At 38.4% G+C, this 17639-nt stretch overlaps 40 non-coding genes across 40 annotated transcripts; all 40 read right to left on the minus strand.

Annotated features, from left to right (window-relative positions):
* Positions 1-74: 74 nt before the first annotated feature.
* Positions 75-147, minus strand: TRNAV-CAC (transfer RNA valine (anticodon CAC)). The gene has a single exon. It is a non-coding gene; the product is annotated as a tRNA-Val (tRNA).
* A 453-nt stretch (positions 148-600) lies between these two features.
* On the minus strand, positions 601-673 carry TRNAV-AAC (transfer RNA valine (anticodon AAC)). Its single transcript has one exon. It is a non-coding gene; the product is annotated as a tRNA-Val (tRNA).
* Positions 674-810: 137 nt separating this feature from the next.
* Positions 811-883, minus strand: TRNAV-CAC (transfer RNA valine (anticodon CAC)). The gene has a single exon. It is a non-coding gene; the product is annotated as a tRNA-Val (tRNA).
* A 663-nt stretch (positions 884-1546) lies between these two features.
* TRNAV-CAC (transfer RNA valine (anticodon CAC)) lies at positions 1547-1619 on the minus strand. Its single transcript has one exon. It is a non-coding gene; the product is annotated as a tRNA-Val (tRNA).
* A 453-nt stretch (positions 1620-2072) lies between these two features.
* On the minus strand, positions 2073-2145 carry TRNAV-AAC (transfer RNA valine (anticodon AAC)). The gene has a single exon. It is a non-coding gene; the product is annotated as a tRNA-Val (tRNA).
* Positions 2146-2282: 137 nt separating this feature from the next.
* Positions 2283-2355, minus strand: TRNAA-CGC (transfer RNA alanine (anticodon CGC)). Its single transcript has one exon. It is a non-coding gene; the product is annotated as a tRNA-Ala (tRNA).
* Positions 2356-2808: 453 nt separating this feature from the next.
* TRNAV-AAC (transfer RNA valine (anticodon AAC)) lies at positions 2809-2881 on the minus strand. The gene has a single exon. It is a non-coding gene; the product is annotated as a tRNA-Val (tRNA).
* Positions 2882-3018: 137 nt separating this feature from the next.
* Positions 3019-3091, minus strand: TRNAV-CAC (transfer RNA valine (anticodon CAC)). The gene has a single exon. It is a non-coding gene; the product is annotated as a tRNA-Val (tRNA).
* A 453-nt stretch (positions 3092-3544) lies between these two features.
* TRNAV-AAC (transfer RNA valine (anticodon AAC)) lies at positions 3545-3617 on the minus strand. The gene has a single exon. It is a non-coding gene; the product is annotated as a tRNA-Val (tRNA).
* Positions 3618-3754: 137 nt separating this feature from the next.
* Positions 3755-3827, minus strand: TRNAV-UAC (transfer RNA valine (anticodon UAC)). Its single transcript has one exon. It is a non-coding gene; the product is annotated as a tRNA-Val (tRNA).
* A 453-nt stretch (positions 3828-4280) lies between these two features.
* TRNAV-AAC (transfer RNA valine (anticodon AAC)) lies at positions 4281-4353 on the minus strand. Its single transcript has one exon. It is a non-coding gene; the product is annotated as a tRNA-Val (tRNA).
* Positions 4354-4490: 137 nt separating this feature from the next.
* TRNAV-CAC (transfer RNA valine (anticodon CAC)) lies at positions 4491-4563 on the minus strand. The gene has a single exon. It is a non-coding gene; the product is annotated as a tRNA-Val (tRNA).
* Positions 4564-5016: 453 nt separating this feature from the next.
* On the minus strand, positions 5017-5089 carry TRNAV-AAC (transfer RNA valine (anticodon AAC)). Its single transcript has one exon. It is a non-coding gene; the product is annotated as a tRNA-Val (tRNA).
* A 137-nt stretch (positions 5090-5226) lies between these two features.
* Positions 5227-5299, minus strand: TRNAV-UAC (transfer RNA valine (anticodon UAC)). Its single transcript has one exon. It is a non-coding gene; the product is annotated as a tRNA-Val (tRNA).
* A 453-nt stretch (positions 5300-5752) lies between these two features.
* On the minus strand, positions 5753-5825 carry TRNAV-AAC (transfer RNA valine (anticodon AAC)). The gene has a single exon. It is a non-coding gene; the product is annotated as a tRNA-Val (tRNA).
* A 137-nt stretch (positions 5826-5962) lies between these two features.
* Positions 5963-6035, minus strand: TRNAV-CAC (transfer RNA valine (anticodon CAC)). Its single transcript has one exon. It is a non-coding gene; the product is annotated as a tRNA-Val (tRNA).
* Positions 6036-6488: 453 nt separating this feature from the next.
* Positions 6489-6561, minus strand: TRNAV-AAC (transfer RNA valine (anticodon AAC)). Its single transcript has one exon. It is a non-coding gene; the product is annotated as a tRNA-Val (tRNA).
* A 137-nt stretch (positions 6562-6698) lies between these two features.
* On the minus strand, positions 6699-6771 carry TRNAV-CAC (transfer RNA valine (anticodon CAC)). The gene has a single exon. It is a non-coding gene; the product is annotated as a tRNA-Val (tRNA).
* A 662-nt stretch (positions 6772-7433) lies between these two features.
* Positions 7434-7506, minus strand: TRNAV-UAC (transfer RNA valine (anticodon UAC)). Its single transcript has one exon. It is a non-coding gene; the product is annotated as a tRNA-Val (tRNA).
* Positions 7507-7959: 453 nt separating this feature from the next.
* Positions 7960-8032, minus strand: TRNAV-AAC (transfer RNA valine (anticodon AAC)). Its single transcript has one exon. It is a non-coding gene; the product is annotated as a tRNA-Val (tRNA).
* A 137-nt stretch (positions 8033-8169) lies between these two features.
* TRNAV-UAC (transfer RNA valine (anticodon UAC)) lies at positions 8170-8242 on the minus strand. Its single transcript has one exon. It is a non-coding gene; the product is annotated as a tRNA-Val (tRNA).
* A 663-nt stretch (positions 8243-8905) lies between these two features.
* Positions 8906-8978, minus strand: TRNAV-CAC (transfer RNA valine (anticodon CAC)). The gene has a single exon. It is a non-coding gene; the product is annotated as a tRNA-Val (tRNA).
* A 662-nt stretch (positions 8979-9640) lies between these two features.
* TRNAV-CAC (transfer RNA valine (anticodon CAC)) lies at positions 9641-9713 on the minus strand. Its single transcript has one exon. It is a non-coding gene; the product is annotated as a tRNA-Val (tRNA).
* Positions 9714-10167: 454 nt separating this feature from the next.
* TRNAV-AAC (transfer RNA valine (anticodon AAC)) lies at positions 10168-10240 on the minus strand. The gene has a single exon. It is a non-coding gene; the product is annotated as a tRNA-Val (tRNA).
* A 137-nt stretch (positions 10241-10377) lies between these two features.
* On the minus strand, positions 10378-10450 carry TRNAV-CAC (transfer RNA valine (anticodon CAC)). Its single transcript has one exon. It is a non-coding gene; the product is annotated as a tRNA-Val (tRNA).
* A 664-nt stretch (positions 10451-11114) lies between these two features.
* On the minus strand, positions 11115-11187 carry TRNAV-CAC (transfer RNA valine (anticodon CAC)). Its single transcript has one exon. It is a non-coding gene; the product is annotated as a tRNA-Val (tRNA).
* Positions 11188-11632: 445 nt separating this feature from the next.
* On the minus strand, positions 11633-11705 carry TRNAV-UAC (transfer RNA valine (anticodon UAC)). The gene has a single exon. It is a non-coding gene; the product is annotated as a tRNA-Val (tRNA).
* Positions 11706-11842: 137 nt separating this feature from the next.
* On the minus strand, positions 11843-11915 carry TRNAV-CAC (transfer RNA valine (anticodon CAC)). The gene has a single exon. It is a non-coding gene; the product is annotated as a tRNA-Val (tRNA).
* Positions 11916-12578: 663 nt separating this feature from the next.
* TRNAV-UAC (transfer RNA valine (anticodon UAC)) lies at positions 12579-12651 on the minus strand. The gene has a single exon. It is a non-coding gene; the product is annotated as a tRNA-Val (tRNA).
* A 453-nt stretch (positions 12652-13104) lies between these two features.
* TRNAV-AAC (transfer RNA valine (anticodon AAC)) lies at positions 13105-13177 on the minus strand. The gene has a single exon. It is a non-coding gene; the product is annotated as a tRNA-Val (tRNA).
* Positions 13178-13315: 138 nt separating this feature from the next.
* Positions 13316-13388, minus strand: TRNAV-CAC (transfer RNA valine (anticodon CAC)). The gene has a single exon. It is a non-coding gene; the product is annotated as a tRNA-Val (tRNA).
* Positions 13389-13840: 452 nt separating this feature from the next.
* On the minus strand, positions 13841-13913 carry TRNAV-AAC (transfer RNA valine (anticodon AAC)). The gene has a single exon. It is a non-coding gene; the product is annotated as a tRNA-Val (tRNA).
* A 137-nt stretch (positions 13914-14050) lies between these two features.
* Positions 14051-14123, minus strand: TRNAV-CAC (transfer RNA valine (anticodon CAC)). The gene has a single exon. It is a non-coding gene; the product is annotated as a tRNA-Val (tRNA).
* Positions 14124-14576: 453 nt separating this feature from the next.
* Positions 14577-14649, minus strand: TRNAV-AAC (transfer RNA valine (anticodon AAC)). The gene has a single exon. It is a non-coding gene; the product is annotated as a tRNA-Val (tRNA).
* Positions 14650-14786: 137 nt separating this feature from the next.
* Positions 14787-14859, minus strand: TRNAV-CAC (transfer RNA valine (anticodon CAC)). Its single transcript has one exon. It is a non-coding gene; the product is annotated as a tRNA-Val (tRNA).
* A 453-nt stretch (positions 14860-15312) lies between these two features.
* TRNAV-AAC (transfer RNA valine (anticodon AAC)) lies at positions 15313-15385 on the minus strand. Its single transcript has one exon. It is a non-coding gene; the product is annotated as a tRNA-Val (tRNA).
* A 137-nt stretch (positions 15386-15522) lies between these two features.
* Positions 15523-15595, minus strand: TRNAV-CAC (transfer RNA valine (anticodon CAC)). Its single transcript has one exon. It is a non-coding gene; the product is annotated as a tRNA-Val (tRNA).
* Positions 15596-16048: 453 nt separating this feature from the next.
* Positions 16049-16121, minus strand: TRNAV-AAC (transfer RNA valine (anticodon AAC)). Its single transcript has one exon. It is a non-coding gene; the product is annotated as a tRNA-Val (tRNA).
* A 137-nt stretch (positions 16122-16258) lies between these two features.
* TRNAV-CAC (transfer RNA valine (anticodon CAC)) lies at positions 16259-16331 on the minus strand. Its single transcript has one exon. It is a non-coding gene; the product is annotated as a tRNA-Val (tRNA).
* Positions 16332-16994: 663 nt separating this feature from the next.
* Positions 16995-17067, minus strand: TRNAV-CAC (transfer RNA valine (anticodon CAC)). The gene has a single exon. It is a non-coding gene; the product is annotated as a tRNA-Val (tRNA).
* Positions 17068-17639: the final 572 nt, after the last annotated feature.

Consider the following 17639-nt stretch of genomic DNA (forward strand, 5'->3'; position numbering starts at 1 on the left):
AAAACAAAAACAACTCAACATGTGCTACCTTTGCAAGAAATGCAGGTGTAGTTTTAAATTCATAAAGCAACTGTTGTTTCTGCTCGGTTTCGAACCGAGGACCTTTCGCGTGTGAGGCGAACGTGATAACCACTACACTACAGAAACAAATCTGGCAGAGGACACTTTCAAACGCTTTCAGACGATATGTGTTACTAGAAAGTAAGGAGAAAACTACAGGATTGGGTCAGCAAAGTGCTAAGAAACTTCACAGTTGAGTAGGCTACCCCCAGGGAAAATCTGTGACATAGTTATGGTGAAATGTTTACATCCCCTCTACAGTTAAGCTTACATTTTCTCTGATTTTAAGAACCCTGCTAAGAAGTTTTCATTTTTAGCTCCTTTACAAGAATTTGACTTGGGAGCTTAAACACTCTAAGAATCCCATACAGATCCTTTCAATTTCCTTTCTTTATGAATTTCAGCAATTTCTAACACTGAACAAATGATGTGAACAGCACAGTGATTTCATGGTGCAATGATGGGATTTTCGTGAAGTGAGTAGGTGTTTTTTTAAAATGATTTTCAGCATGCATGACAAAAAGAACTCTACACAAAACATGTTCCTGCCTGGTTTCGAATCAGGGACCTTTTGCGTGTTAGGCAAACGTGATAACCACTACACTACAGAAACTTGACCTGTTTGTGGATTTCTCACCTCCCTGACAGTACTCTTTCTTTGGAAACATGGTTTAAAAAAACAAAAACAACTCAACGTGTGCTACCTTTGCAAGAAATGCAGGTGTAGTTTTAAATTCATAAAACAATAGTTGTTTCTGCTCGGTTTCGAACCGAGGACCTTTCGCGTGTGAGGCGAACGTGATAACCACTACACTACAGAAACAAATCTGGAAGAAGACACTTTCAAACGCTTTCAGACACTATGTGTTACTAGAAAGTAAGGAGAAAACTACAGGATTGGGTCAGCAAAGTGCTAAGAAACTTCACAGTTGAGTAGGCTACCCCCAGGGAAAATCTGTGACATAGTTATGGTGAAATGTTTACATCCCCTCTACAGTTAAGCTTAAATTTTCTCTGATTTTAAGAACCCTGCCAAGAAGTTTTCTTTTTTAGCTCCTTTACAAGAATTTGACTTGGGAGCTTAAACACTCTAAGAATCCCATACAGATCATTTCAATTTCCTTTCTTTATGAATTTCAGCAATTTCTAACACTGAACAAATGATGTGAACAGCACAGTGATTTCATGGTGCAATGATGGGATTTTCGTGAAGTGAGTAGGTGTTTTTTTAAAATGATTTTCAGCATGCATGACAAAAAGAACTCTACACAAAACATGTTCTTCCTTGTTTTCGAACCAGGGACCTTTTGCGTGTTAGGCAAACGTGATAACCACTACACTACAGAAACTTGACCTGTTCGTGGTTTTCTCACCTCTCTGACAGTACTCTTTCTTTGGAAACATGGTTTAAAAAAACAAAAACAACTCAACGTGTGATACCTTTGCAAGAAATGCAGGTGTAGTTTTAAATTCATAAAACAATAGTTGCTTCTGCTCGGTTTCGAACCGAGGACCTTTCGCGTGTGAGGCGAACGTGATAACCACTACACTACAGAAACAAATCTGGAAGAAGACACTTTCAAACGCTTTCAGACACTATGTGTTACTAGAAAGTAAGGAGAAAACTACAGGATTGGGTCAGCAAAGTGCTAAGAAACTTCACAGTTGAGTAGGCTACCCCCAGGGAAAATCTGTGACATAGTTATGGTGAAATGTTTACATCCCCTCTACAGTTAAGCTTAAATTTTCTCTGATTTTAAGAACCCTGCCAAGAAGTTTTCATTTTTAGCTCCTTTACAAGAATTTGACTTGGGAGCTTAAACACTCTAAGAATCCCATACAGATCCTTTCAATTTCCTTTCTTTATGAATTTCAGCAATTTCTAACACTGAACAAATAATGTGAACAGCACAGTGATTTCATGGTGCAATGATGGGATTTTCGTGAAGTGAGTAGGTGTTTTTTTTTAATGATTTTCAGCATGCATGACAAAAAGAACTCTACACAAAACATGTTCCTGCCTGGTTTCGAACCAGGGACCTTTTGCGTGTTAGGCAAACGTGATAACCACTACACTACAGAAACTTGACCTGTTTGTGGTTCTCTCACCTCTCTGACAGTACTCTTTCTTTGGAAACATGGTTTAAAAAAACAAAAACAACTCAACGTGTGCTACCTTTGCAAGAAATGCAGGTGTAGTTTTAAATTCATAAAACAATAGTTGTTTCTGCTCGGTTTCGAACCGAGGACCTTTTGCGTGCGAGGCAAACGTGATAACCACTACACTACAGAAACAAATTTAGCAGAAGACACTTTCAAACGCTTTCAGACACTATGTGTTACTAGAAAGTAAGGAGAAAACTACAGGATTGGGTCAGCAAAGTGCTAAGAAACTTCACAGTTGAGTAGGCTACCCCCAGGGAAAATCTGTGACATAGTTATGGTGAAATGTTTACATCCCCTCTACAGTTGAGCTTAAATTTTCTCTGATTTTAAGAACCCTGCTAAGAAGTTTTCATTTTTAGCTCCTTTACAAGAATTTGACTTGGGAGCTTAAACATTCTAAGAATCCCATACAGATCCTTTCAATTGCCTTTCTTTATGAATTTCAGCAATTTCTAACACTGAACAAATGATGTGAACAGCACAGTGATTTCATGGTGCAATGATGGGATTTTCGTGAAGTGAGTAGGTGTTTTTTTTAAATGATTTTCAGCATGCATGACAAAAACAACTCTACACAAAGCATGTTCCTGCCTGGTTTCGAACCAGGGACCTTTTGCGTGTTAGGCAAACGTGATAACCACTACACTACAGAAACTTGACCTGGCTGGGGTTTTCTCACCTCTCTGACAGTACTCTTTCTTTGGAAACATGGTTTAAAAAAACAAAAACAACTCAACGTGTGCTACCTTTGCAAGAAATGCAGGTGTAGTTTTAAATTCATAAAACAATAGTTGTTTCTGCTCGGTTTCGAACCGAGGACCTTTCGCGTGTGAGGCGAACGTGATAACCACTACACTACAGAAACAAATCTGGCAGGGGACACTTTCAAACGCTTTCAGACAATATGTGTTACTAGAAAGTAAGGAGAAAACTGCAGGATTGGGTCAGCAAAGTGCTAAGAAACTTCACAGTTGAGTAGGCTACCCCCAGGGAAAATCTGTGACATAGTTATGGTGAAATGTTTACATCCCCTCTACAGTTAAGCTTTAATTTTCTCTGATTTTAAGAACCCTGCTAAGAAGTTTTCATTTTTAGCTCCTTTACAAGAATTTGACGTGGGAGCTTAAACACTCTAAGAATCCCATACAGATCCTTTCAATTTCCTTTCTTTATGAATTTCAGCAATTTCTAACACTGAACAAATGATGTGAACAGCACAGTGATTTCATGGTGCAATGATGGGATTTTCGTGAAGTGAGTAGGTGTTTTTTTTAAATGATTTTCAGCATGCATGACAAAAAGAACTCTACACAAAACATGTTCTTGCCTGGTTTCGAACCAGGGACCTTTTGCGTGTTAGGCAAACGTGATAACCACTACACTACAGAAACTTGACCTAGCTGCAGTTTTCTCACCTCTCTGACAGTACTCTTTCTTTGGAAACATGGTTTAAAAAAACAAAAACAACTCAACGTGTGCTACCTTTGCAAGAAATGCAGGTGTAGTTTTAAATTCATAAAACCATAGTTGTTTCTGCTCGGTTTCGAACCGAGGACCTTTCGCGTGTAAGGCGAACGTGATAACCACTACACTACAGAAACAAATCTGGCAGGGGACACTTTCAAACGCTTTCAGACAATATGTGTTACTAGAAAGTAAGGAGAAAACTACAGGATTGGGTCAGCAAAGTGCTAAGAAACTTCACAGTTGAGTAGGCTACCCCCAGGGAAAATCTGTGACATAGTTATGGTGAAATGTTTACATCCCCTCTACAGTTAAGCTTACATTTTCTCTGATTTTAAGAACCCTGCTAAGAAGTTTTCATTTTTAGCTCCTTTACAAGAATTTGACTTGGGAGCTTAAACACTCTAAGAATCCCATACAGATCATTTCAATTTCCTTTCTTTATGAATTTCAGCAATTTCTAACACTGAACAAATGATGTGAACAGCACAGTGATTTCATGGTGCAATGATGGGATTTTCGTGAAGTGAGTAGGTGTTTTTTTTAAATGATTTTCAGCATGCATGACAAAAAGAACTCTACACAAAACATGTTCCTGCCTGGTTTCGAACCAGGGACCTTTTGCGTGTTAGGCAAACGTGATAACCACTACACTACAGAAACTTGACCTGTTCGTGGTTTTCTCACCTCTCTGACAGTACTCTTTCTTTGGAAACATGGTTTAAAAAAACAAAAACAACTCAACGTGTGCTACCTTTGCAAGAAATGCAGGTGTAGTTTTAAATTCATAAAACAATAGTTGTTTCTGCTCGGTTTCGAACCGAGGACCTTTCGCGTGTGAGGCAAACGTGATAACCACTACACTACAGAAACAAATCTGGAAGAAAACACTTTCAAACGCTTTCAGACACTATGTGTTACTAGAAAGTAAGGAGAAAACTACAGGATTGGGTCAGCAAAGTGCTAAGAAACTTCACAGTTGAGTAGGCTACCCCCAGGGAAAATCTGTGACATAGTTATGGTGAAATGTTTACATCCCCTCTACAGTTAAGCTTAAATTTTCTCTGATTTTAAGAACCCTGCCAAGAAGTTTTCTTTTTTAGCTCCTTTACAAGAATTTGACTTGGGAGCTTAAACACTCTAAGAATCCCATACAGATCATTTCAATTTCCTTTCTTTATGAATTTCAGCAATTTCTAACACTGAACAAATGATGTGAACAGCACAGTGATTTCATGGTGCAATGATGGGATTTTCGTGAAGTGAGTAGGTGTTTTTTTAAAATGATTTTCAGCATGCATGACAAAAAGAACTCTACACAAAACATGTTCTTGCTTGGTTTCGAACCAGGGACCTTTTGCGTGTTAGGCAAACGTGATAACCACTACACTACAGAAACTTGACCTGTTCGTGGTTTTCTCACCTCTCTGACAGTACTCTTTCTTTGGAAACATGGTTTAAAAAAACAAAAACAACTCAACGTGTGCTACCTTTGCAAGAAATGCAGGTGTAGTTTTAAATTCATAAAACAATAGTTGTTTCTGCTCGGTTTCGAACCGAGGACCTTTCGCGTGTAAGGCGAACGTGATAACCACTACACTACAGAAACAAATCTGGCAGGGGACACTTTCAAACGCTTTCAGACAATATGTGTTACTAGAAAGTAAGGAGAAAACTACAGGATTGGGTCAGCAAAGTGCTAAGAAACTTCACAGTTAAGTAGGCTACCCCCAGGGAAAATCTGTGACATAGTTATGGTGAAATGTTTACATCCCCTCTACAGTTAAGCTTACATTTTCTCTGATTTTAAGAACCCTGCTAAGAAGTTTTCATTTTTAGCTCCTTTACAAGAATTTGACTTGGGAGCTTAAACACTCTAAGAATCCCATACAGATCATTTCAATTTGCTTTCTTTATGAATTTCAGCAATTTCTAACACTGAACAAATGATGTGAACAGCACAGTGATTTCATGGTGCAATGATGGGATTTTCGTGAAGTGAGTAGGTGTTTTTTTTAAATGATTTTCAGCATGCATGACAAAAAGAACTCTACACAAAACATGTTCCTGCCTGGTTTCGAACCAGGAACCTTTTGCGTGTTAGGCAAATGTGATAACCACTACACTACAGAAACTTGACCTGTTTGTGGTTTTCTCACCTCTCTGACAGTACTCTTTCTTTGGAAACATGGTTTAAAAAAACAAAAACAACTCAATGTGTGCTTCCTTTGCAAGAAATGCAGGTGTAGTTTTAAATTCATAAAACAATAGTTGTTTCTGCTCGGTTTCGAACCGAGGACCTTTCGCGTGTGAGGCGAACGTGATAACCACTACACTACAGAAACAAATCTGGCAGTAGAAACTTTCAAATGCTTTCAGACAATATGTGTTACTAGAAAGTAAGGAGAAAACTACAGGATTGGGTCAGCAAAGTGCTAAGAAACTTCACAGTTGAGTAGGCTACCCCCAGGGAAAATCTGTGACATAGTTATGGTGAAATGTTTACATCCCCTCTACAGTTAAGCTTAAATTTTCTCTGATTTTAAGAACCCTGCTAAGAAGTTTTCATTTTTAGCTCCTTTACAAGAATTTGACTTGGGAGCTTAAACACTCTAAGAATCCCATACAGATCCTTTCAATTTCCTTTCTTTATGAATTTCAGCAATTTCTAACACTGAACAAATGATGTGAACAGCACAGTGATTTCATGGTGCAATGATGGGATTTTCATGAAGTGAGTAGGTGTTTTTTTAAAATGATTTTCAGCATGCATGACAAAAAGAACTCTACACAAAACATGTTCCTGCCTGGTTTCGAACCAGGGACCTTTTGCGTGTTAGGCAAACGTGATAACCACTACACTACAGAAACTTGACCTGGCCGTGGTTTTCTCACCTCTCTGACAGTACTGTTTCTTTGGAAACATGGTTTAAAAAAACAAAAACAACTCAACGTGTGCTACCTTTGCAAGAAATGCAGGTGTAGTTTTAAATTCATAAAACAATAGTTGTTTCTGCTCGGTTTCGAACCGAGGACCTTTCGCGTGTGAGGCGAACGTGATAACCACTACACTACAGAAACAAATCTGGCAGAAAACACTTTCAAACGCTTTCAGACAATATGTGTTACTAGAAAGTAAGGAGAAAACTGCAGGATTGAGTCAGCAAAGTGCTAAGAAACTTCACAGTTGAGTAGGCTACCCCCAGGGAAAATATGTGACATAGTTCTGGTGAAATGTTTACATCCCCTCTACAGTTATGCTTAAATTTTCTCTGATTTTAAGAACCCTGCCAAGAAGTTTTCATTTTTAGCTCCTTTACAAGAATTTGACTTGGGAGCTTAAACACTCTAAGAATCCCATACAGATCCTTTCAATTTCCTTTCTTTATGAATTTCAGCAATTTCTAACACTGAACAAATGATGTGAAAAGCACAGTGATTTCATGGTGCAATGATGGGATTTTCGTGAAGTGAGTAGGTGTTTTTTTTAAATGATTTTCAGCATGCATGACAAAAAGAACTCTACACAAAACATGTTCCTGCCTGGTTTCAAATCAGGGACCTTTTGCGTGTTAGGCAATCGTGATAACCACTACACTACAGAAACTTGACCTGGCTGCAGTTTTCTCACCTCTCTGACAGTACTGTTTCTTTGGAAACATGGTTTAAAAAACAAAAACAACTCAACGTGTGCTACCTTTGCAAGAAATGCAGGTGTAGTTTTAAATTCATAAAACAATAGTTGTTTCTGCTCGGTTTCGAACCGAGGACCTTTCGCGTGTAAGGCGAACGTGATAACCACTACACTACAGAAACAAATCTAGCTGGGGACACTTTCAAACGCTTTCAGACAATATGTGTTACTAGAAAGTAAGGAGAAAACTACAGGATTGGGTCAGCAAAGTGCTAAGAAACTTCACAGTTGAGTAGGCTACCCCCAGGGAAAATCTGTGACATAGTTATGGTGAAATGTTTACATCCCCTCTACAGTTAAGCTTACATTTTCTCTGATTTTAAGAACCCTGCTAAGAAGTTTTCATTTTTAGCTCCTTTACAAGAATTTGACTTGGGAGCTTAAACACTCTAAGAATCCCATACAGATCCTTTCAATTTCCTTTCTTTATGAATTTCAGCAATTTCTAACACTGAACAAATGATGTGAACAGCACAGTGATTTCATGGTGCAATGATGGGATTTTCGTGAAGTGAGTAGGTGTTTTTTTTTAATGATTTTCAGCATGCATGACAAAAAGAACTCTACACAAAACACGTTCTTGCCTGGTTTCGAACCAGGGACCTTTTGCGTGTTAGGCAAACGTGATAACCACTACACTACAGAAACTTGACCTAGCAGCAGTTTTCTCACCTCTCTGACAGTACTCTTTCTTTGGAAACATTGTTTAAAAAAACAAAAACAACTCAACGTGTGCTACCTTTGCAAGAAATGCAGGTGTAGTTTTAAATTCATAAAACTATAGTTGTTTCTGCTCGGTTTCGAACCGAGGACCTTTCGCGTGTAAGGCGAACGTGATAACCACTACACTACAGAAACAAATCTGGCAGGAGACACTTTCAAACGCTTTCAGACAATATGTGTTACTAGAAAGTAAGGAGAAAACTACAGGATTGGGTCAGCAAAGTGCTAAGAAACTTCACAGTTGAGTAGGCTACCCCCAGGGAAAATCTGTGACATAGTTATGGTGAAATGTTTACATCCCCTCTACAGTTAAGCTTAAATTTTCTCTGATTTTAAGAACCCTGCTAAGAAGTTTTCATTTTTAGCTCCTTTACAAGAATTTGACTTGGGAGCTTAAACACTCTAAGAATCCCATACAGATCCTTTCAATTTCCTTTCTTTATGAATTTCAGCAATTTCTAACACTGAACAAATGATGTGAACAGCACAGTGATTTCATGGTGCAATGATGGGATTTTCGTGAAGTGAGTAGGTGTTTTTTTTAAATGATTTTCAGCATGCATGACAAAAAGAACTCTCCACAAAACATGTTCCTGCCTGGTTTCAAATCAGGGACCTTTTGCGTGTTAGGCAATCGTGATAACCACTACACTACAGAAACTTGACCTGGCCGTGGTTTTCTCACCTCTCTGACAGTACTGTTTCTTTGGAAACATGGTTTAAAAAAACGAAAACAACTCAACGTGTGCTACCTTTGCAAGAAATGCAGGTGTAGTTTTAAATTCATAAAACAATAGTTGTTTCTGCTCGGTTTCGAACCGAGGACCTTTCGCGTGTGAGGCGAACGTGATAACCACTACACTACAGAAACAAATCTGGCAGAAAACACTTTCAAACGCTTTCAGACAATATGTGTTACTAGAAAGTAAGTAGAAAACTACAGGATTGAGTCAGCAAAGTGCTAAGAAACTTCACAGTTGAGTAGGCTACCCCCAGGGAAAATATGTGACATAGTTCTGGTGAAATGTTTACATCCCCTCTACAGTTATGCTTAAATTTTCTCTGATTTTAAGAACCCTGCCAAGAAGTTTTCATTTTTAGCTCCTTTACAAGAATTTGACTTGGGAGCTTAAACACTCTAAGAATCCCATACAGATCCTTTCAATTTCCTTTCTTTATAAATTTCAGCAATTTCTAACACTGAACAAATGATGTGAACAGCACAGTGATTTCATGGTGCAATGATGGGATTTTCGTGAAGTGAGTAGGTGTTTTTTTTAAATGATTTTCAGCATGCATGACAAAAAGAACTCTACACAAAACATGTTCCTGCCTGGTTTCAAATCAGGGACCTTTTGCGTGTTAGGCAATCGTGATAACCACTACACTACAGAAACTTGACCTGGCTGCAGTTTTCTCACCTCTCTGACAGTACTGTTTCTTTGGAAACATGGTTTAAAAAACAAAAACAACTCAACGTGTGCTACCTTTGCAAGAAATGCAGGTGTAGTTTTAAATTCATAAAACAATAGTTGTTTCTGCTCGGTTTCGAACCGAGGACCTTTCGCGTGTGAGGCGAACGTGATAACCACTACACTACAGAAACAAATCTGGCAGAAGACACTTTCAAACGCTTTCAGACACTATGTGTTACTAGAAAGTAAGGAGAAAACTACAGGATTGGGTCAGCAAAGTGCTAAGAAACTTCACAGTTGAGTATTCTACCCCCAGGGAAAATCTGTGACATAGTTATGGTGAAATGTTTACATCCCCTCTACAGTTAAGCTTAAATTTTCTCTGATTTTAAGAACCCTGCCAAGAAGTTTTCATTTTTAGCTCCTTTACAAGAATTTGACTTGGGAGCTTAAACACTCTAAGAATCCCATACAGATCCTTTCAATTTCCTTTCTTTATGAATTTCAGCAATTTCTAACACTGAACAAATGATGTGAACAGCACAGTGATTTCATGGTGCAATGATGGGATTTTCGTGAAGTGAGTAGGTGTTTTTTTTAAAATGATTTTCAGCATGCATGACAAAAAGAACTCTACACAAAACATGTTCCTGCCTGGTTTCGAACCAGGGACCTTTTGCGTGTTAGGCAAACGTGATAACCACTACACTACAGAAACTCGACCTGGCTCCAGTTTTCTCACCTCTCTGACAGTACTCTTTCTTTGGAAACATGGTTTAAAAAAACAAAAACAACTCAACGTGTGCTACCTTTGCAAGAAATGCAGGTGTAGTTTTAAATTCATAAAACAATAGTTGTTTCTGCTCGGTTTTGAACCGAGGACCTTTCGCGTGTGAGGCGAACGTGATAACCACTACACTACAGAAACAAATCTGGCAGAAAACACTTTCAAACGCTTTCAGACAATATGTGTTACTAGAAAGTAAGGAGAAAACTACAGGATTGGGTCAGCAAAGTGCTAAGAAACTTCACAGTTGAGTAGGCTACCCCCAGGGAAAATCTGTGACATAGTTATGGTGAAATGTTTACATCCCCTCTACAGTTAAGCTTAAATTTTCTCTGATTTTAAGAACCCTGCTAAGAAGTTTTCATTTTTAGCTCCTTTACAAGAATTTGACTTGGGAGCTTAAACACTCTAAGAATCCCATACAGATCCTTTCAATTTCCTTTCTTTATGAATTTCAGCAATTTCTAACACTGAACAAATGATGTGAACAGCACAGTGATTTCATGGTGCAATGATGGGATTTTCGTGAAGTGAGTAGGTGTTTTTTTTAAAATGATTTTCAGCATGCATGACAAAAAGAACTCTCCACAAAACGTGCTCCTGCCTGGTTTCAAATCAGGGACCTTTTGCGTGTTAGGCAATCGTGATAACCACTACACTACAGAAACTTGACCTGGCTGCAGTTTTCTCACCTCTCTGACAGTACTCTTTCTTTGGAAACATGGTTTAAAAAAACAAAAACAACTCAACGTGTGCTACCTTTGCAAGAAATGCAGGTGTAGTTTTAAATTCATAAAGCAACTGTTGTTTCTGCTCGGTTTCGAACCGAGGACCTTTCGCGTGTGAGGCGAATGTGATAACCACTACACTACAGAAACAAATCTGGCAGAGGACACGCTTTCAGACGATATGTGTTACTAGAAAGTAAGGAGAAAACTACAGGATTGGGTCAGCAAAGTGCTAAGAAACTTCACAGTTGAGTAGGCTACCCCCAGGGAAAATCTGTGACATAGTTATGGTGAAATGTTTACATCCCCTCTACAGTTAAGCTTACATTTTCTCTGATTTTAAGAACCCTGCTAAGAAGTTTTCATTTTTAGCTCCTTTACAAGAATTTGACTTGGGAGCTTAAACACTCTAAGAATCCCATACAGATCCTTTCAATTTCCTTTCTTTATGAATTTCAGCAATTTCTAACACTGAACAAATGATGTGAACAGCACAGTGATTTCATGGTGCAATGATGGGATTTTCGTGAAGTGAGTAGGTGTTTTTTTTAAATGATTTTCAGCATGCATGACAAAAAGAACTCTACACAAAACATGTTCCTGCCTGGTTTCGAACCAGGGACCTTTTGCGTGTAAGGCAAACGTGATAACCACTACACTACAGAAACTTGACCTGTTCGTGGTTTTCTCACCTCTCTGACAGTACTCTTTCTTTGGAAACATGGTTTAAAAAAACAAAAACAACTCAACGTGTGCTACCTTTGCAAGAAATGCAGGTGTAGTTTTAAATTCATAAAACAATAGTTGTTTCTGCTCGGTTTCGAACCGAGGACCTTTCGCGTGTGAGGCGAACGTGATAACCACTACACTACAGAAACAAATCTGGAAGAAGACACTTTCAAACGCTTTCAGACACTATGTGTTACTAGAAAGTAAGGAGAAAACTACAGGATTGGGTCAGCAAAGTGCTAAGAAATTTCACAGTTGAGTAGGCTACCCCCAGGGAAAATATGTGACATAGTTCTGGTGAAATGTTTACATCCCCTCTACAGTTAAGCTTAAATTTTCTCTGATTTTAAGAACCCTGCTAAGAAGTTTTCATTTTTAGCTCCTTTACAAGAATTTGACTTGAGAGCTTAAACACTCTAAGAATCCCATACAGATCCTTTCAATTTCCTTTCTTTATGAATTTCAGCAATTTCTAACACTGAACAAATGATGTGAACAGCACAGTGATTTCATGGTGCAATGATGGGATTTTCGTGAAGTGAGTAGGTGTTTTTTTTAAATGATTTTCAGCATGCATGACAAAAAGAACTCTCCACAAAACATGTTCCTGCCTGGTTTCAAATCAGGGACCTTTTGCGTGTTAGGCAATCGTGATAACAACTACACTACAGAAACTTGACCTGGCTGCAGTTTTCTCACCTCTCTGACAGTACTCTTTCTTTGGAAACATGGTTTAAAAAAACAAAAACAACTCAACGTGTGCTACCTTTGCAAGAAATGCAGGTGTAGTTTTAAATTCATAAAACAATAGTTGTTTCTGCTCGGTTTCGAACCGAGGACCTTTCGCGTGTAAGGCGAACGTGATAGCCACTACACTACAGAAACAAATCTGGCGGGGGACACTTTCAAACGCTTTCAGACAATATGTGTTACTAGAAAGTAAGGAGAAAACTACAGGATTGGGTCAGCAAAGTGCTAAGAAACTTCACAGTTAAGTAGGCTACCCCCAGGGAAAATCTGTGACATAGTTATGGTGAAATGTTTACATCCCCTCTACAGTTAAGCTTACATTTTCTCTGATTTTAAGAACCCTGCTAAGAAGTTTTCATTTTTAGCTCCTTTACAAGAATTTGACTTGGGAGCTTAAACACTCTAAGAATCCCATACAGATCATTTCAATTTCCTTTCTTTATGAATTTCAGCAATTTCTAACACTGAACAAATGATGTGAACAGCACAGTGATTTCATGGTGCAATGATGGGATTTTCGTGAAGTGAGTAGGTGTTTTTTTTAAATGATTTTCAGCATGCATGACAAAAAGAACTCTACACAAAACATGTTCCTGCCTGGTTTCGAACCAGGGACCTTTTGCGTGTTAGGCAAACGTGATAACCACTACACTACAGAAACTTGACCTGTTCGTGGTTTTCTCACCTCTCTGACAGTACTCTTTCTTTGGAAACATGGTTTAAAAAAAACAAAAACAACTCAACGTGTGCTACCTTTGCAAGAAATGCAGGTGTAGTTTTAAATTCATAAAACAATAGTTGTTTCTGCTCGGTTTCGAACCGAGGACCTTTCGCGTGTGAGGCGAACGTGATAACCACTACACTACAGAAACAAATCTGGCAGAAAACACTTTCAAACGCTTTCAGACAATATGTGTTACTAGAAAGTAAGTAGAAAACTACAGGATTGAGTCAGCAAAGTGCTAAGAAACTTCACAGTTGAGTATTCTACCCCCAGGGAAAATCTGTGACATAGTTATGGTGAAATGTTTACATCCCCTCTACAGTTAAGCTTAAATTTTCTCTGATTTTAAGAACCCTGCCAAGAAGTTTTCATTTTTAGCTCCTTTACAAGAATTTGACTTGGGAGCTTAAACACTCTAAGAATCCCATACAGATCCTTTCAATTTCCTTTCTTTATGAATTTCAGCAATTTCTAACACTGAACAAATGATGTGAACAGCACAGTGATTTCATGGTGCAATGATGGGATTTTCGTGAAGTGAGTAGGTGTTTTTTAAAATGATTTTCAGCATGCATGACAAAAAGAACTCTACACAAAACATGTTCCTGCCTGGTTTCGAACCAGGGACCTTTTGCGTGTTAGGCAAACGTGATAACCACTAAACTACAGAAACTTGACCTGGCTGCAGTTTTCTCACCTCTCTGACAGTACTCCTTCTTTGGAAACATGGTTTAAAAAAACAAAAACAACTCAACGTGTGCTACCTTTGCAAGAAATGCAGGTGTAGTTTTAAATTCATAAAACAATAGTTGTTTCTGCTCGGTTTTGAACCGAGGACCTTTCGCGTGTGAGGCGAACGTGATAACCACTACACTACAGAAACAAATCTGGCAAAAAACACTTTCAAACGCTTTCAGACAATATGTGTTACTAGAAAGTAAGGAGAAAACTACAGGATTGGGTCAGCAAAGTGCTAAGAAACTTCACAGTTGAGTAGGCTACCCCCAGGGAAAATCTGTGACATAGTTATGGTGAAATGTTTACATCCCCTCTACAGTTAAGCTTACATTTTCTCTGATTTTAAGAACCCTGCTAAGAAGTTTTCATTTTTAGCTCCTTTACAAGAATTTGACTTGGGAGCTTAAACACTCTAAGAATCCCATACAGATCATTTCAATTTCCTTTCTTTATGAATTTCAGCAATTTCTAACACTGAACAAATGATGTGAACAGCACAGTGATTTCATGGTGCAATGATGGGATTTTCGTGAAGTGAGTAGGTGTTTTTTTTAAATGATTTTCAGCATGCATGACAAAAAGAACTCTACACAAAACATGTTCCTGCCTGGTTTCGAACCAGGGACCTTTTGCGTGTTAGGCAAACGTGATAACCACTACACTACAGAAACTTGACCTGCTCGTGGTTTTCTCACCTCTCTGACAGTACTCTTTCTTTGGAAACATGGTTTAAAAAAACAAAAACAACTCAACGTGTGCTACCTTTGCAAGAAATGCAGGTGTAGTTTTAAATTCATAAAACAATAGCTGTTTCTGCTCGGTTTCGAACCGAGGACCTTTCGCGTGTGAGGCGAACGTGATAACCACTACACTACAGAAACAAATCTGGAAGAAGACACTTTCAAACGCTTTCAGACACTATGTGTTACTAGAAAGTAAGGAGAAAACTACAGGATTGGGTCAGCAAAGTGCTAAGAAATTTCACAGTTGAGTAGGCTACCCCCAGGGAAAATCTGTGACATAGTTATGGTGAAATGTTTACATCCCCTCTACAGTTAAGCTTAAATTTTCTCTGATTTTAAGAACCCTGCTAAGAAGTTTTCATTTTTAGCTCCTTTACAAGAATTTGACTTGGGAGCTTAAACACTCTAAGAATCCCATACAGATCATTTCAATTTCCTTTCTTTATGAATTTCAGCAATTTCTAACACTGAACAAATGATGTGAACAGCACAGTGATTTCATGGTGCAATGATGGGATTTTCGTGAAGTGAGTAGGTGTTTTTTTTAAATGATTTTCAGCATGCATGACAAAAAGAACTCTACACAAAACATGTTCCTGCCTGGTTTCGAACCAGGGACCTTTTGCGTGTTAGGCAAACGTGATGACCGCTACACTACAGAAACTTGACCTGTTTGTGGTTTTCTCACCTCTCTGACAGTACTCTTTCTTTGGAAACATGGTTTAAAAAAACAAAAACAACTCAACGTGTGGTACCTTTGCAAGAAATGCAGGTGTAGTTTTAAATTCATAAAGCAATAGTTGTTTCTGCTCGGTTTCGAACCAAGGACCTTTCGCGTGTGAGGCGAACGTGATAACCACTACACTACAGAAACAAATCTGTAAGAAGACACTTTCAAACGCTTTCAGACACTATGTGTTACTAGAAAGTAAGGAGAAAACTACAGGATTGGGTCAGCAAAGTGCTAAGAAACTTCACAGTTGAGTATTCTACCCCCAGGGAAAATCTGTGACATAGTTATGGTGAAATGTTTACATCCCCTCTACAGTTAAGCTTAAATTTTCTCTGATTTTAAGAACCCTGCCAAGAAGTTTTCATTTTTAGCTCCTTTACAAGAATTTGACTTGGGAGCTTAAACACTCTAAGAATCCCATACAGATCATTTCAATTTCCTTTCTTTATGAATTTCAGCAATTTCTAACACTGAACAAATGATGTGAACAGCACAGTGATTTCATGGTGCAATGATGGGATTTTCGTGAAGTGAGTAGGTGTTTTTTTTAAATGATTTTCAGCATGCATGACAAAAAGAACTCTACACAAAACATGTTCCTGCCTGGTTTCGAACCAGGGACCTTTTGCGTGTTAGGCAAACGTGATAACCACTACACTACAGAAACTTGACCTGTTCGTGGTTTTCTCACCTCTCTGACAGTACTCTTTCTTTGGAAACATGGTTTAAAAAAACAAAAACAACTCAACGTGTGCTACCTTTGCAAGAAATGCAGGTGTAGTTTTAAATTCATAAAACAATAGTTGTTTCTGCTCGGTTTCGAACCGAGGACCTCTCGCGTGTGAGGCAAACGTGATAACCACTACACTACAGAAACAAATCTGGAAGAAAACACTTTCAAACGCTTTCAGACACTATGTGTTACTAGAAAGTAAGGAGAAAACTACAGGATTGGGTCAGCAAAGTGCTAAGAAACTTCACAGTTGAGTAGGCTACCCCCAGGGAAAATCTGTGACATAGTTCTGGTGAAATGTTTACATCCCCTCTACAGTTAAGCTTAAATTTTCTCTGATTTTAAGAACCCTGCTAAGAAGTTTTCATTTTTAGCTCCTTTACAAGAATTTGACTTGGGAGCTTAAACACTCTAAGAATCCCATACAGATCCTTTCAATTTCCTTTCTTTATGAATTTCAGCAATTTCTAACACTGAACAAATGATGTGAACAGCACAGTGATTTCATGGTGCAATGATGGGATTTTCGTGAAGTGAGTAGGTGTTTTTTTTAAATGATTTTCAGCATGCATGACAAAAAGAACTCTCCACAAAACATGTTCCTGCCTGGTTTCAAATCAGGGACCTTTTGCGTGTTAGGCAATCGTGATAACCACTACACTACAGAAACTTGACCTGGCCGTGGTTTTCTCACCTCTCTGACAGTACTGTTTCTTTGGAAACATGGTTTAAAAAAACAAAAACAACTCAACGTGTGCTACCTTTGCAAGAAATGCAGGTGTAGTTTTAAATTCATAAAACAATAGTTGTTTCTGCTCGGTTTCGAACCGAGGACCTTTCGCGTGTGAGGCGAACGTGATAACCACTACACTACAGAAACAAATCTGGCAGAAAACACTTTCAAACGCTTTCAGACACTATGTGTTACTAGAAAGTAAGTAGAAAACTACAGGATTGAGTCAGCAAAGTGCTAAGAAACTTCACAGTTGAGTAGGCTACCCCCAGGGAAAATATGTGACATAGTTCTGGTGAAATGTTTACATCCCCTCTACAGTTATGCTTAAATTTTCTCTGATTTTAAGAACCCTGCCAAGAAGTTTTCATTTTTAGCTCCTTTACAAGAATTTGACTTGGGAGCTTAAACACTCTAAGAATCCCATACAGATCCTTTCAATTTCCTTTCTTTATGAATTTCAGCAATTTCTAACACTGAACAAATGATGTGAAAAGCACAGTGATTTCATGGTGCAATGATGGGATTTTCGTGAAGTGAGTAGGTGTTTTTTTTAAATGATTTTCAGCATGCATGACAAAAAGAACTCTACACAAAACATGTTCCTGCCTGGTTTCAAATCAGGGACCTTTTGCGTGTTAGGCAATCGTGATAACCACTACACTACAGAAACTTGACCTGGCTGCAGTTTTCTCACCTCTCTGACAGTACTGTTTCTT

This window comes from Spea bombifrons, chromosome 4 (assembly GCF_027358695.1).
Source record: "Spea bombifrons isolate aSpeBom1 chromosome 4, aSpeBom1.2.pri, whole genome shotgun sequence".
Taxonomy (NCBI): domain Eukaryota; kingdom Metazoa; phylum Chordata; class Amphibia; order Anura; family Pelobatidae; genus Spea; species Spea bombifrons.